Genomic DNA, 13,288 nt, shown 5'->3' with positions numbered 1-13,288 from the left:
TTTTTTTCTACATGCTTGTTGCTTGGTTGACCCACTTAATTCATACTTCCATGTCACTAACAGTTCCACTTTAAGACTCTCATTCCTGCAACCGCCACTTTAATCGAGACGAGAGATACTCAAGCTGACTGATCCAGCTGATAAAAGGAAGCCAAGTCTTTGGGTTTCTACTCGCCGCAGTCTCCAACTCTCACTTTTCTCCCGTCTTGTCAGCAAGACCATGTTTTTTATCCTCTCACATGTGATACTGTAAAGAAGCTATCGTATAATGAAAGTGTAATTGAAGCAATTGAGATGGAAATGGTACACCTGGCATCGGTACATGAGCATGGGAAGTTAAGCCCTCTTGTTGGGTGGATACATAACCTTTACCCTCTGCAGTTATATAGCCTGAACTAGGTTTTCAAATCCAATTATTACAATTAATTAGCTTTTTACATCACAGTATGCCTGTTGTCAGCACCCCTTATGTAAGTACACAGAAGTGAACACACACTTCTTGGCAAGTTGTGGTTCTTCAGGATATGTGATGAATAGAAAGAAGAATCTCATTTTGATGGCTCTTTCTGAGTGCTTTTTTGCTGTGAATGTTAACAACGGAGGTTAACAAAAGCTCACATTGAGCAGACTACTCTGCTATGAGTGTCTGTCAAAGACCCATGACTTCATGCCAGGATGAGAAAACTCAATGCCATAGACTGCAGGCAGTGGTCCAGTGTTGTGCAGATGAGTGGTTTGCCAGCCAAACTAAAGACACTCTTTTTAGGAAAAAAGGCCTTTGATGATGAGGGATTGCATAATGCTGCTCAAAAGATCGGCGTGTGAGGGGGAAAAATAGGCAACATCCAGTTGAATTACTGTCCCGGCTCATTTCAATGGGGACTGTGATGCAGAAGTGAATCACAACCTCTCTGTAATGCAAATGGGCATTTTAAGAACTCAGCAGGGTAGCAGTGAAAGTGAATGGTTGGGTAATTGTGGCTTGTTTTGTACATAATAACAAACGAATGTTCGAAATGCAAGACATTAGAAAAGTTGTGGAATGTAGCTATTTACTCAAGTACTATGCTTAAGTATGAATTAGAGGTACTTTAACTTAAGGTGCTTTTACTTTACTTAACTATTTCCATTTTATGCTACTATACGTTCCACGCCCCACAATTCAAAGGGAAATATTGTACTATATATTACAATTATCTGATGGCTTACTTTACTTTAAACTCTACTTACACATTAATGCATCAGTAATAATAATCCAGTGATATATAACATAATATTCACAGTAGCATTTTTTTTGCATTATGTTTACATTTACTTTTGATATTTTAATACTGCTTAAGGAAACGCATGTAGTTGCAGAACATATGCTACAGAACAATGAGAACTAGTTTTCTCAACACTAGTTTTCTCAATACCCTCTTCTTGAAAAATAGGCAAATCTTATGGAATATGTTAGACTAGTATTATGTATTCCATATTTTTAACAGCCAAAAAGTGAAATCCCAGTGGACAGTCATGTATCTCAAGAGTGTAGTGCAATACCAGAAGGACAGCTGTTTTTAGTCTGTTTCCAGACGTAAACAGGTGCATAAGAGACGGAGAGATGATACTGTGGCTAGTTATCACGCACTTTTGATGTCTAGTAGCTCCCACGATTTAGGTAGCTAGTGACGCAAGCCAGGGCTTTGCTTCTTCCTTTCTGCTCAGCCTTTACTGTGTTTTTTTTTCTTAAGCAGGTCTGATCTAACAAAGAAGTGCAAGTTATTAAATGTATGCCTATTTTTTGCTCAGTGAAGTTTGGGAACTCTGTTTGCTGTTGCCCCAAGGGACCTACAGATGGACAGATGAGTGCCAGACAAGACATGTTAAGTATGTGCACTCCATTTTGGAGTTATTTCGTTAATCTTCTGCCAGATCTCACGATCTCCTGACCTGCTTGGGTCCTGGAGATGAAAATACAGTGTGGCAGTGTTTGCACACCACCGAACATCTCATTAGAGTGCCACACAATGTTCCATACAATCATCCCAATGATGACTGTGATGTGCCAATTATAATAATCATGTATTGTGAGTTTTAAATGGACAAGTTGTGGGCGCACTTGGGACATCATCCCTCATTGATCCCCAATGAATCTTTATCCCCTGCCCCTCTGTCTCTCCATTCCTTGCCAAGTAAAACGTGGCCCTCACCGTGCACTTAGATGGTAGACCTACAAGCATTGTATAAGTTTCTCTTCTAGAGGCATTACAAGGTCTTTTTAGACCCTGTGCTTACACTGCACAACTTTATGCAACATGTGCTACTATAGATGGGCTCCTATTGCACCTTTAAGTCTGGGTCTGGGAGGGGTGGAGGGAGGGAGGGAGGGGGAGTGAGTGTTGACATGGACTCGGACAGACATGACAGGTTTAGTTATTAGCCTTGAGTAGCCTCTTTACAGTCAAAAGTGTGTCTGATCTCTACACATACATGCAAACATGCACATATTGTATAACCTACACTAGATCAAATGTTATGTCAGAACTCTTTTCCGAGCATTCGTCCTTAAGCAGCCATCCTGTCGTTTTTGCAAATGGGGTTAGGATAAAATATGTGTTAATAAAATCAGGCCTACTTTGTTTAAATATATACTGCACCTCAAAATGAGTATGCCTAACTTGGCTCGACAATGATCACCAAAAATGTTTAATTATATTTTTGTCATTGGAGAGAGCATCATGAACATTTGTATTTGAAATTGGATTCAGGGAGCCAGCCTTTATATAACCATGCAATTGGCAACATTTTCGTTAGGGAATGTAGAGAAAGGTGTGTTTTGTTTCCAGTGTTGGAAAGTATTTACTCAAGTGCTGGACTGAAGTACAATTTTGAGGGACTGTGCTTTACTTGAGTATTTCCAATAAATGCTGCTTTTACATCTACTCCACTACATTTTGGAAGCCAATATTGTATTACATTTATTTCTTCATTAGTTACTTTGCAGATTCTGATTATTAATACACAGTATTCATCAACTAATACATTATGACATCTTATTATGGATTAAACTAACTCACAGTATATAACAAAATTTTTTACCAGTTTTACCACCTTTACCAGTTGCAACATTAGTGATGCATACACATTGATGCATCACCCATTGTAATCCATTGATATTATCTATATTTTTCTGAAATGGGCCAATATGCATAATGAGTACTTTTACTTTTGGTACTTTAAGTATATTTTGATGATAGTACTTTTACTTAAGTAAGACTATGAATGCAGGACCTTTGCTTGTAACAGAGTAAATTTACACTGTGGTATTGCAACTTTTACTTAAGTAAAATATCTGAGTACTTCTTCCACCTGGTTTGTTTCTACAGCAAGACATCTTGATAACACCAGCATCTCGCTATTTGGTAACATTTTTATTACTGCAATAGATTCTCCAGATTTTAAATGGAAAATTTGGCTGAAATTGATAGAAATTGGAATAAAATGAAATGAATGAGATAAAAGAGGACATGGATGTTCAGTCCCCTCAGTAATTTAGGTGATTGTCTGAAGGGTAAGTGCTGCAACCAGTTAACATAATGCACAGGTTTAAATATAAGTATGTTTTAATACAATGCTGTAATGCTGATGCTAGTGTAACTTAAAGTGTACTTCTGCAATGTTGGACGTAAACTTCCTTCCTTCAATCAAAAACCTTCAGGGCAGTGCTGTACTCTCTGGATTCAAAGGATTCAGTGATCTAGTCCATTAATAAAACTCTGTTGCAGAAAAGAAAATGTCTCAGAGGGACTTGTTCAGGATGAGGCAATTACATAATTACAATTTGGTGACATCTTTGGGACTAAAAACCGGCTCGGGAATGGCTCTGAGACTTCTTAGTTGGCAACGAGGATTACAGTTATGATACAGCTCATACATTGCATCAGATATGACGTCACGGAGCTGCGTATCAAATATGAGGCCAAAGCTGGATTAAGCATTAGATGGAAGCAATAAAGGGCATCTTGGATAATGAGTAGCACCTGCTTGAGAGAGATTCCTTAACCTTGGTAGCTTGAGAGGATTGCGTGCTTCAAGTTGATATCCCCAAACTCCAACTGCCTTCTCAAAGTAGTCTAAACTCACTGGAAATACAGCACTCTAGTATTACACCCTTACAATCCAATACAGCAGTTTCACTTTACTGGTGTGTGCTGAAACAATCCCTCTGTAGACGATAGTTCTTCCCTCTTGTGCTGAAGGTGATACCTGAACAGATTTGATTGTTGAGCCTGGATTAAAATCATGTCCTAACTTTAACCCCCGAAGCACCGGTGGCAAAGTATCCATCACAAATCCCAATGCCGAAGCAAAGCCTGAGAGGAAATCTATCTGCCTTTTGTGTGTTTCATATGTGCAGACTGATGAAGCGTGTGTGTGTGCGTGTGTGTGTGTGTGTGTGTGTGTGTGAATAAGCAAATGTTGCGATATTAAAGCATATATTTGCTTCTCATAAAAAGCAGATGATAACATATTTAACCAAACTGGCAAATGTGAGAGATGTTCTGTGTACTCTTTCCTGACACAGATGCAACTCTGTTGAATGGGCACACTTTCTAAAATCATTTTTCAGCTCTACTTATTGTGCCAGTTTATGGCTTCAGTAAATTAACTGACTACCAAGATGCAAAACAGGTGTGCATCTGGCAGCGCCTGCACTGCTTAGCATTTAAGAAACCCTCCTGACTTTAATTATGTTTAGTCAAGTGATCAAGTGATGACTCCTCATGGGAAATAAACACACTTAAGCCACAGTATGAAACATTTATAGAGACCATAAATATATATCAGCAATAGCCGGTAAGATTGCTGCTATGAAGGATTACATTACTGCAGGCTGGACAAGGAGGATGTGTGTTGTTTACTGCATGATTTGGAAAAGTTGGACTATTTTAAAACCCGCGAAAACCAAAGAAGGTGAAATGTAATATCACTGCCAGAGAAGAAGTGCAGTGGGCCGATGTCAACAAGTGGAACAGCTGCAGCGAGGCAGGGCACCCTCTCCTGTCAAACCACAGCTGAAGGCAGAGCCCTTACCATCCAAATCTGATCAAACTCAAATAACATTGATGAGTATTTACTCAGTTTTTTCTCACTGGAATTTGATACATACCTGTTTTGTGCCCCGTGGTTGTTTTCAGACAGATCTAAAGGAGATAAGGATTTCTTTCTTTTTTTGACCTCACATCTCCCATCTGCCTGATTACATAAATGTGCTTCTGTGTTTCGATTGATGACCTCCAGCATTACTGACAAGCATCTATTGATCTACCAGTTTTGTGGTGGTTGGCAGCCAGGCAAATGAGCAGAGAGACAGCTCACACCACTCAGACTACTACTCCAACTACGAAAATATTCTAAATGAAATGAACGAATGCGCAAGAGTTTTTGGAGCCTGCATCAAGACTGTGGCCTGCACATAGACAGCTTTTTTTAAACTTTTGAACCACACTAGCAATGTGGCTCTTGGGATGGGAATGTCAGTCTGTCAGTTCACTTTAGCTCAGACTGAAATACCTCAACAACTGTTAGATGGATTGCCATGAAATGTGGTAAAGACTTGTTTGCCTCATGATGAAATTCAATAACTAGGCCTATGTGATTCTCCAACTAGGTCTAGTGCCATCTCAGTCCAAATTTCAAGTCATATAGCTAGGCTACGAGAGTCTGACGCTCGTGACAGCGCAATATATAAACATTGGCGTCCTCGGCTGAGCTATAATGTTAGCTCTAGCTCAGGTGAGCTAGCAGTATGGGTTAGCTACAGTTACAGCTCGTCCATGAGTAGCCTACGCTTCCTTCTGCGCAGTGATACAGTTGGCGGGAGTAGTCAGGTTGAAAGAGAATAGTTCCTACACGAAACTGCTCACAATCAGGTCTGTGGGTTATCTTGAGTAACCGGTTATGATTTCTGAAAAGTGGCATTACTGTTGAGTTTTTGAATGCCATCTAACTATATATAATATATAATATAATATACATTATATTCGAGAGAAGGCAGACATTTCTACGGCCGATATCTCCAACACTGGGCAACCCACACCAAAACAATCTAGACTGATAAATAGCAATACAGGTAGGAGGAAAAATATGTTTTTTTTTGATTTTGGGATGAACTGTCCCTTTAAGCCAAAATAATTTGCACTGTAACAGACATGCTAAACTAAGATGATGACAATGGAAAACAATATGCTAAACATCAACATGCTAGCAACGTCAGCTGTCTAAACTATACTTTTAGGGCTAGCAAATGTTAGTATGCTAATATGCTGAAACTAAAATTATGACCATGGCAAACGTTATATCTTAAACTAAAGCATATTAGCATTGTCATCTTGAGTTGTTAGCATTTAGCTCAAAGCACTACTGTGCCTATAAGTAGCCTCACAGAGCTACTAGCATGTGTACTGTAGCTGTTTATCTAATTATCGTGTTATCACTTGCTATGAGTCACCTTTTGTAACAAGGAGATATGTGAGAATCTTTTTTAACATTCCAGTAAAAGAGACTCTTACAGACCTGTTCAGTATCCTATTTGCCTGTGTTCAGCAACTGTGATACTTTGAATTTCTACAACAAAACAAAAAACAATCAAGCAGATTCATGTAGGGATCTTAGGTCAAAACATACAGGTGCTCAGATTTCTGGAAATGTTTTTCAGCCAGATTATATTTTAATCGATCTGCTTTTATTGACGGCAGTTGTCATATTCAGTTGAAAGGATCTCTCTCCAGGACAGATTACTTTAAGTGTACAAATTATTCAGCCTCTGCACACCTGTTGCTGTTGACGCTGGAGTGAGGTCATCAAATAAGTGTTTTTCTTTGTTGCCATCACATTGCTTCTGGTTTCTCATGGTCAGGAGTGAAGCTGGTAGCAGAAGACAGGAGAAGCACAGAGCGGTGACCCCCTAACCTGACCAGCTCATGAGTTCAGAGCCCAGCTGGTCCAATGGAAACATGCTCGTCCCCAGTGAGAGTGAGTGTAGAGAGATGCTTCTCATCAAGGCTGCCTCGCTGCAAGTCTGTGCAAGTCAATGCAAAACAACCAGGACTTAAAAAGCTTCAGACCGCTGGGGCTTAATTATATACAGGCCTAAACCTCTTCTAGTCTTCTGAATGTGATGAAGCCTGATCTGATCATGAAACTATCACTTTATAGTTCCTCTGGGGATTGTGTCTTTTTATGCAGCCACCCTTACAATATGTTTGCATCATATTGTAGCAAGAGAAAGATGCAGTCATGTCAGATTGTCAACTATTTTGTATTCAACAAAATGGAACGGTTTAAAGCTTTTAAAGATGCCTAAGTGTGCCTAAGGTGGATATAGAGTATCACAGTGACGGAGGCAGGTGTGCAGTATGTTGAGGATTAAGTTCCACGTTGTAGTAGTGAAAGGTCTATTTTTCCAATCATATGATTCACTTGCAGGAACAATGCCAACCAGCCGGTCCTGCTCCAAGTCTTACAAGATCCACTGGGGAGTGATTAGTGCCCATATCCCACAACATGCCCCCATTCACCTTTTTCCGATTAGCGATGGAAAGTAATTGTCGCTCATGAATGGGATGATGTATTGTCCCTAAAATAGATTTGGCAAAGCATTTGACTTGTTTCCAGATTATTTCCAAGTCCGCCAATATCTAAATGACAAACAATCCTGGCTTCTGGGAAAGGGATGATGTCGTATGCTGTGTCTCCTTTTTAAAGTAATCTTTTAAGTTGGCAAAACAGTGCAGAGCATCACATGCACAACATGCTCACAAAGCCACAGCATGGCGAGAGCATGATTTAAACAAAAATTTTGGCCTGACACTTGTGTAATTCTTCCTGTCTTGATATCAGCAGCTTGACTTTTACTCGGCAGGTCCTCGTGCTGCTCGTCCGGTGTTGTAAGTGACGAGGAAATTCAAGAGATATACACAACATTCATTACCTGAGCCCACAGGTGTAACACTGAGCCCTCTTTCTGCCACAAGGACATCCTGAAGTGGCATGCCGCTCTTCTCCTGTTACCTGTTCCTCTCTGTGTACATGGAAAACGTTCACTGTTTTCAGTGCTCTACTAGAGTACAGATGGCTTCTATTACACTTGTGGTTCTTGTACGTTGCATTAATTAGACCACACTGGAGAACCGGTACTTTCTTTGGCATCACGCCAGGAGTATGTGTTTGCTGTTCCAGAAGTGCATGTGTCAGTGTTGTAAATTACACTTGTTTAAAAATAGTTGCTATATTAGGCTCTGATTTAGCTGTATATTGAAGAGCCATCGCATTGCATTTAAGATGACAAGATTGATAATAATAATAATGTGGAGTGACATAAAACCGTGTCTTTGATTTTGATCCTTGCCCTTGGAGGACAAATTACTCATCAGGTCAACCTTTGTCCATTTCTCTCTCTCTCTCTCTCTCTCTCTCTCTCTCTCTCTATCAGAGGTCATCTCCTGCGGAGCTTCTGCTGTATTGTTTTCCTTGTTGCAGACCTGCTTAAGCCAAGCATAAGCCGCCTCTGTAATCTCAGGACAGGAGAGAAAATTGTGTTGTGACGTAAGGAATAATCTTCTAGTTGGGAGAAATTGCATTCTGAGCAGACTGAAGAAATTGCTGGTTATTTTTAGAATGAAGTAGTTGCTTGCTTATTAACAGTTTAAAAATAAACTTTTTTTATAGAATAATGCAGTGTCCAACTTTTTATGTTTTCTCAACACGAGAAATTTAGAAAAATGGAAATTCCCTATCCTTGTCAGTGTCCTGTTCATGGGGTTTTGAAGGTCACAGATACAGCACAGGATGTGATGTTCACTGCACCACACTGGGAACATCATAGACCCCATCCCTGCCTGCGCAGTTTGGGTCTCAGGTAGCTCGACACCATGGAGAACTTAGCATCAGCATCCCGCAGACGGACGGCAGAAAGGCCACTGTCGCTGTAAACAACCACCCGTGAGGGCTGAAGCTGAGGAGATAATCTCACGTACACGTAGAAATGGGAAAAGATGATATCAACCATCTGCTTCATCTGGCGGGGATTTGATTGGCTTGCCGCAGCAGAGCAGAGCAGTAGGAATGATTAGTCCTCCCTGGTGTCCCATTCCTCTGCATGCCCGGCTCAATGTCACCACTGATTGGATCCTTTAATCTTGTTCTGTGTGAATTAAATCTAAATTGGGGAGGACGATGATCACATTCACTTTGCCCCGATTCTGTGTGCGTGTGTGTGTGTGTGTGTTTCTGTAATTCCTACTTCCTCTCCCATGATTAACAGTTACAGTATGAGACAGCTATCCTCGTTCATGACAGGGATCTGATCTGTATCTTTGACACCATTTCTACCTGACGTTAGCAGACGTCCAGGGTGATTTAAATGCAAAAGCAGCTACCAAGCTGCATCAAACACCCATGCACACAAACCAACATTTTCTCTGCAGTAAGAATGCACAGTATGTTTAACCCCCATGCACAAATTGACCCTAGAAACCTATATATGTTTAACAAGAAAGGACATACGTGTATATCGTTAACTAGGTGGCTACAATCAAATGCAAAATTACTATTAATGGTTATAAACCAAAGTGTTGGACAAAAAGAAGCACTCCGCCTGCCTGGTCAATCAAGTCAAGTCGATTGTATTTATATAGAGCCAAATCACAACAGCTGGTATCTCATGACACTTTTCATATAGAGCAAGTCTAGACCATACTCTTTAATCTACAGACATCATCAGGATTTTCAGAATTTGACTGTGACCTGCAGATGAAAATCTGCTGCCAGCTAACTCTGATACAATACATCAAATGACCACATTTAAATATTATATTGATTCATTACAAGTAAATTAAAGCAAATAAAAGCTGTAACAGTTACAGTTAAAGGGGGTAACATATATTAAAGAGCATGAAGGCTCTGCATTTCCCATTTGCTTGCCAATATGAACCCTAAAAATAAACATCTCATACTATGATAATCCTCATCTATTTTTGGACACCGAACAAACAACAAGAGTTTGATTCCAAGTTACTCTCTCTCTCTCTCTCTCTCTCTCTCTCTCTCTCTCTCTCTCTCTCTCTCTTTCTCTCCTACAGAGTGATCCGCACTGGAGATGACGTCGCAGGTTACCCAGATATCATTATAGTAACCCTGGCTGTGGGCCTTTCTTGGCTCTTTTAGCTGCTTCGTCCTGAGGGGGCTGATGTGCCACACATTCAGTGGAAACATGTCAGATCCATTAACAAAAACTGTTTTATGACATTAAATGAGCAATTTGGTTCTTTGAACACGGAGCCAGCAGGAGAGCAGGATATAAAAACAGGCTTGTGATCAAAAAATGAATTCCCAGTGGAAGGATGGGATTACGTAGATAGGAAACCATCACATCAGGTGTGAATGTGTGTAACTGTATGAATGTGAAATGTAAATTCTTTTAAAGATGGTAATCTTAAAAAAAATATATTTTATTATGTTACAGCCAACATATGGCTATTTGGCCGACATCAACAGACATAAATAAGCAATGCACTGTCTGGGATCTGTTGGTGGTCCTTAGTATATTAACAGTGGATGGCTGGCAAGACCAGTTTGGTGGTAACCTTTGGCACTGAAGGGCTGGACACAGCCCAGAGATATCCGTCTCTCCTCAGCTGTCCTCATAAAACTGCCCCTCTCACGTATCCCCTGTCTTTTAAATTCTCCATCCTTGAAATTGCCCATGTTTTGGAAATACTTTTTATATTTCATCGTTACTTTCCAGACTTCACTCATTGAGTTTTGTTAATTGAGGAAAAACTGGCAAAAAACCCCCCAAAAAAAAAAAAAAAAAAAAAAAAAAAAAAAAAAAAAAAAAAAAAAAAAAAAAAAGGCCCCCCCCATGTTACTGAGTTTTAGTGGATTCACATTGCCTGCAGGGCCTTGTTATGATGTAGGCAGCCATTATAAATGGAAGTCAGGGAGGCTTTGTGTTTACTGTTGTGGCTCACTCACTGATGCACCTCCATTATAGGCAATAAAGTGCAACACCAAACAGAGCCAAGTCCTTTCAGTACAAGTTGCCACTGGTCAAGAGCCAACAATGAGCATAAAGTAGGTATCACTTTTGTTTCCTGGCACTGGATGTAATTGTCAAGGTCAGAGGAGCCTGAGCCAGAACATTACATTACATGTCATTTAGCTGACGCTTTTATCCAAAGCGACTTACAATTGCTATATATGTCAGAGGCTGCACCCCTCTGGAGCAACTATGGGTAAAGTGTCTTGCTCAGGGACACATTGGTTGATGTATTGCAGTGAACTGAACCCAGATCTCCCACACCAAACGCATGTGTCATATCCACCGCGGTCAGCATGAATAGACGAGTTACAGATTCAGCGGCGTGATTGCAAAACTATAAATGTATTCTACCCCAATAACAATGTGCAGAAACAACACATTCTCACTCCCAAGTCGTCAACATACTGACACTTGGTCAGGACCCATGGGCATCACATTTTTACGCTTTGGGTATCACTTTTGCGTCATTTTTCAACGCGCTTGGTCAGGACCCCTTGGCATTACTTTTTGCATTTTGCAGGTCAAATCCACTTTGGTGCCCAGATAGCTCAGTTGGTAGAGCGGGTGCCCATATGCGGAGATTTACTCCTCAACGCAGTGGCCCTTGGTTTGACTCCAACCTGCGGCCCTTTGCTGCATGTCATTCCCCCCTCTCTCTCCCCTTTTGTGTCTTCAGCTGTCATATAAGGGCCTAAGAATGCCCAAAAAATAATCTTCCAAAAAAAAACACTTACTTAGGGTTAGCAAAACGTTGTAGGTGGGGTTAAAAGATGTATGTTTAGGTGACACACAGGACATGAAACGCAGTCTTGGGGGTGAAAATCCTGTGTTGTGTGCATCGGTATTTAACGCTCAGGCCCACTGACCAAGCATCATGGCGCGTTCATGCCACCTCGGAATAACAGGGACCGCCCCCGTGGTTATGTTGTTTTTTCGACTGGCAGCGTTCACATGGTCGGGATGCGTGTTCTTCTTCTTCTGTTATATTGGCGTTTGGCAACAACTTTTTGCATGACTGCCACCAACGGTTGGGCGTAGCCGAGAGCATCAGGTGTGTGAAAACATGGAGGCCACAATAACAAAAGATTTTCTGCTGTTTTCTGCAAGCATCCAAACAGCACATCGCCAGGTGTTTGTTTGTGTTATCTGCAGGACAACGAACGTGAAAAATGTTTTTCCGATGTCCATGAACACATACGTCAGTATGTTGAAGAGTTGGGAGTTAGAACAATTTGATGATCACTACAGGGGTTTTGCTGCCACTAACCAGGAACCCCCTTCACATAAACACAACAGCAGGTTCAAGCAAATGTGTCAGCTGTTGGCTGTTTAGTGAAACACATTTTGTGATCTGATACTCCAGCCCTGTTTAAAGTTGTACTGTAAAACATTATGCGTCCAAAAAATTATCTTTTAATTAGGATTCATCACTTAATTTTTATGTGTTGAATTTATTAATTGCTCAGAAATATGTAAGTTTACAAAAAAAGGGAAGTTTTTTTATTTGCAAAATCTCATCAAACACTCAAAAATGCACATGAGGTATTGGAATAGACACCAACCACATACATGACCTTTGTGTACTAGTTGGCTGATATGTCTCATGAGATGGATAGCAACATGATCACCCTTGAAGGGAAGCTGCAGTAAACGACAGGTGAGTATTAGCGTGCCGTTTTTCCCCCTGCCAGTCCTCATCTGCCATCACTGACTGACTGAATGGCTGGCTGCATTAGACAGCAGGTCTTGGCTGCACTGTCAGACCCACCAGAGGTCTTATGCAATAGCCTTTCCTAATTTAATTCCATTGCACTCTAGAAAGATGCGTTATGGTGATTTTATATTATATATTCCTTTTGTCGGCAACTTAGTCTGCACTTTGCCAATGTACGGCCTAGTGTATGTAGTGTATGGCATAGTTTTGCGGCCTACCATTCTTTAAATTCTGGGGCGAGTGAATAAAAGAATTGTGTTTGCTAATGACGGTCGCTTAGCTATTTAAAATTGGCGGGCTTGTGCAGGATGTCGTGTGTCAGGCTTGTGACGATTCTCTCTCCCATCAGTGGTCTGCAGTGTTTTAACTGTACCTTTTAGTATCGGCTCAGCTCACTTGGAACCTCGACTGAGGTGGTACCAAATGCTTAATAAAAAAATGATAAAGAAGTGACCTGACTGTATCAGATCACAGGCTTCATGAGACCA

The sequence above is a fragment of the Perca fluviatilis genome, chromosome 15, assembly GCF_010015445.1.
Source record: "Perca fluviatilis chromosome 15, GENO_Pfluv_1.0, whole genome shotgun sequence".
Classification (NCBI taxonomy): domain Eukaryota; kingdom Metazoa; phylum Chordata; class Actinopteri; order Perciformes; family Percidae; genus Perca; species Perca fluviatilis.
The sequence above is the reverse complement of the archived record's forward strand: the minus strand, read 5'-3'. Positions refer to the sequence as shown.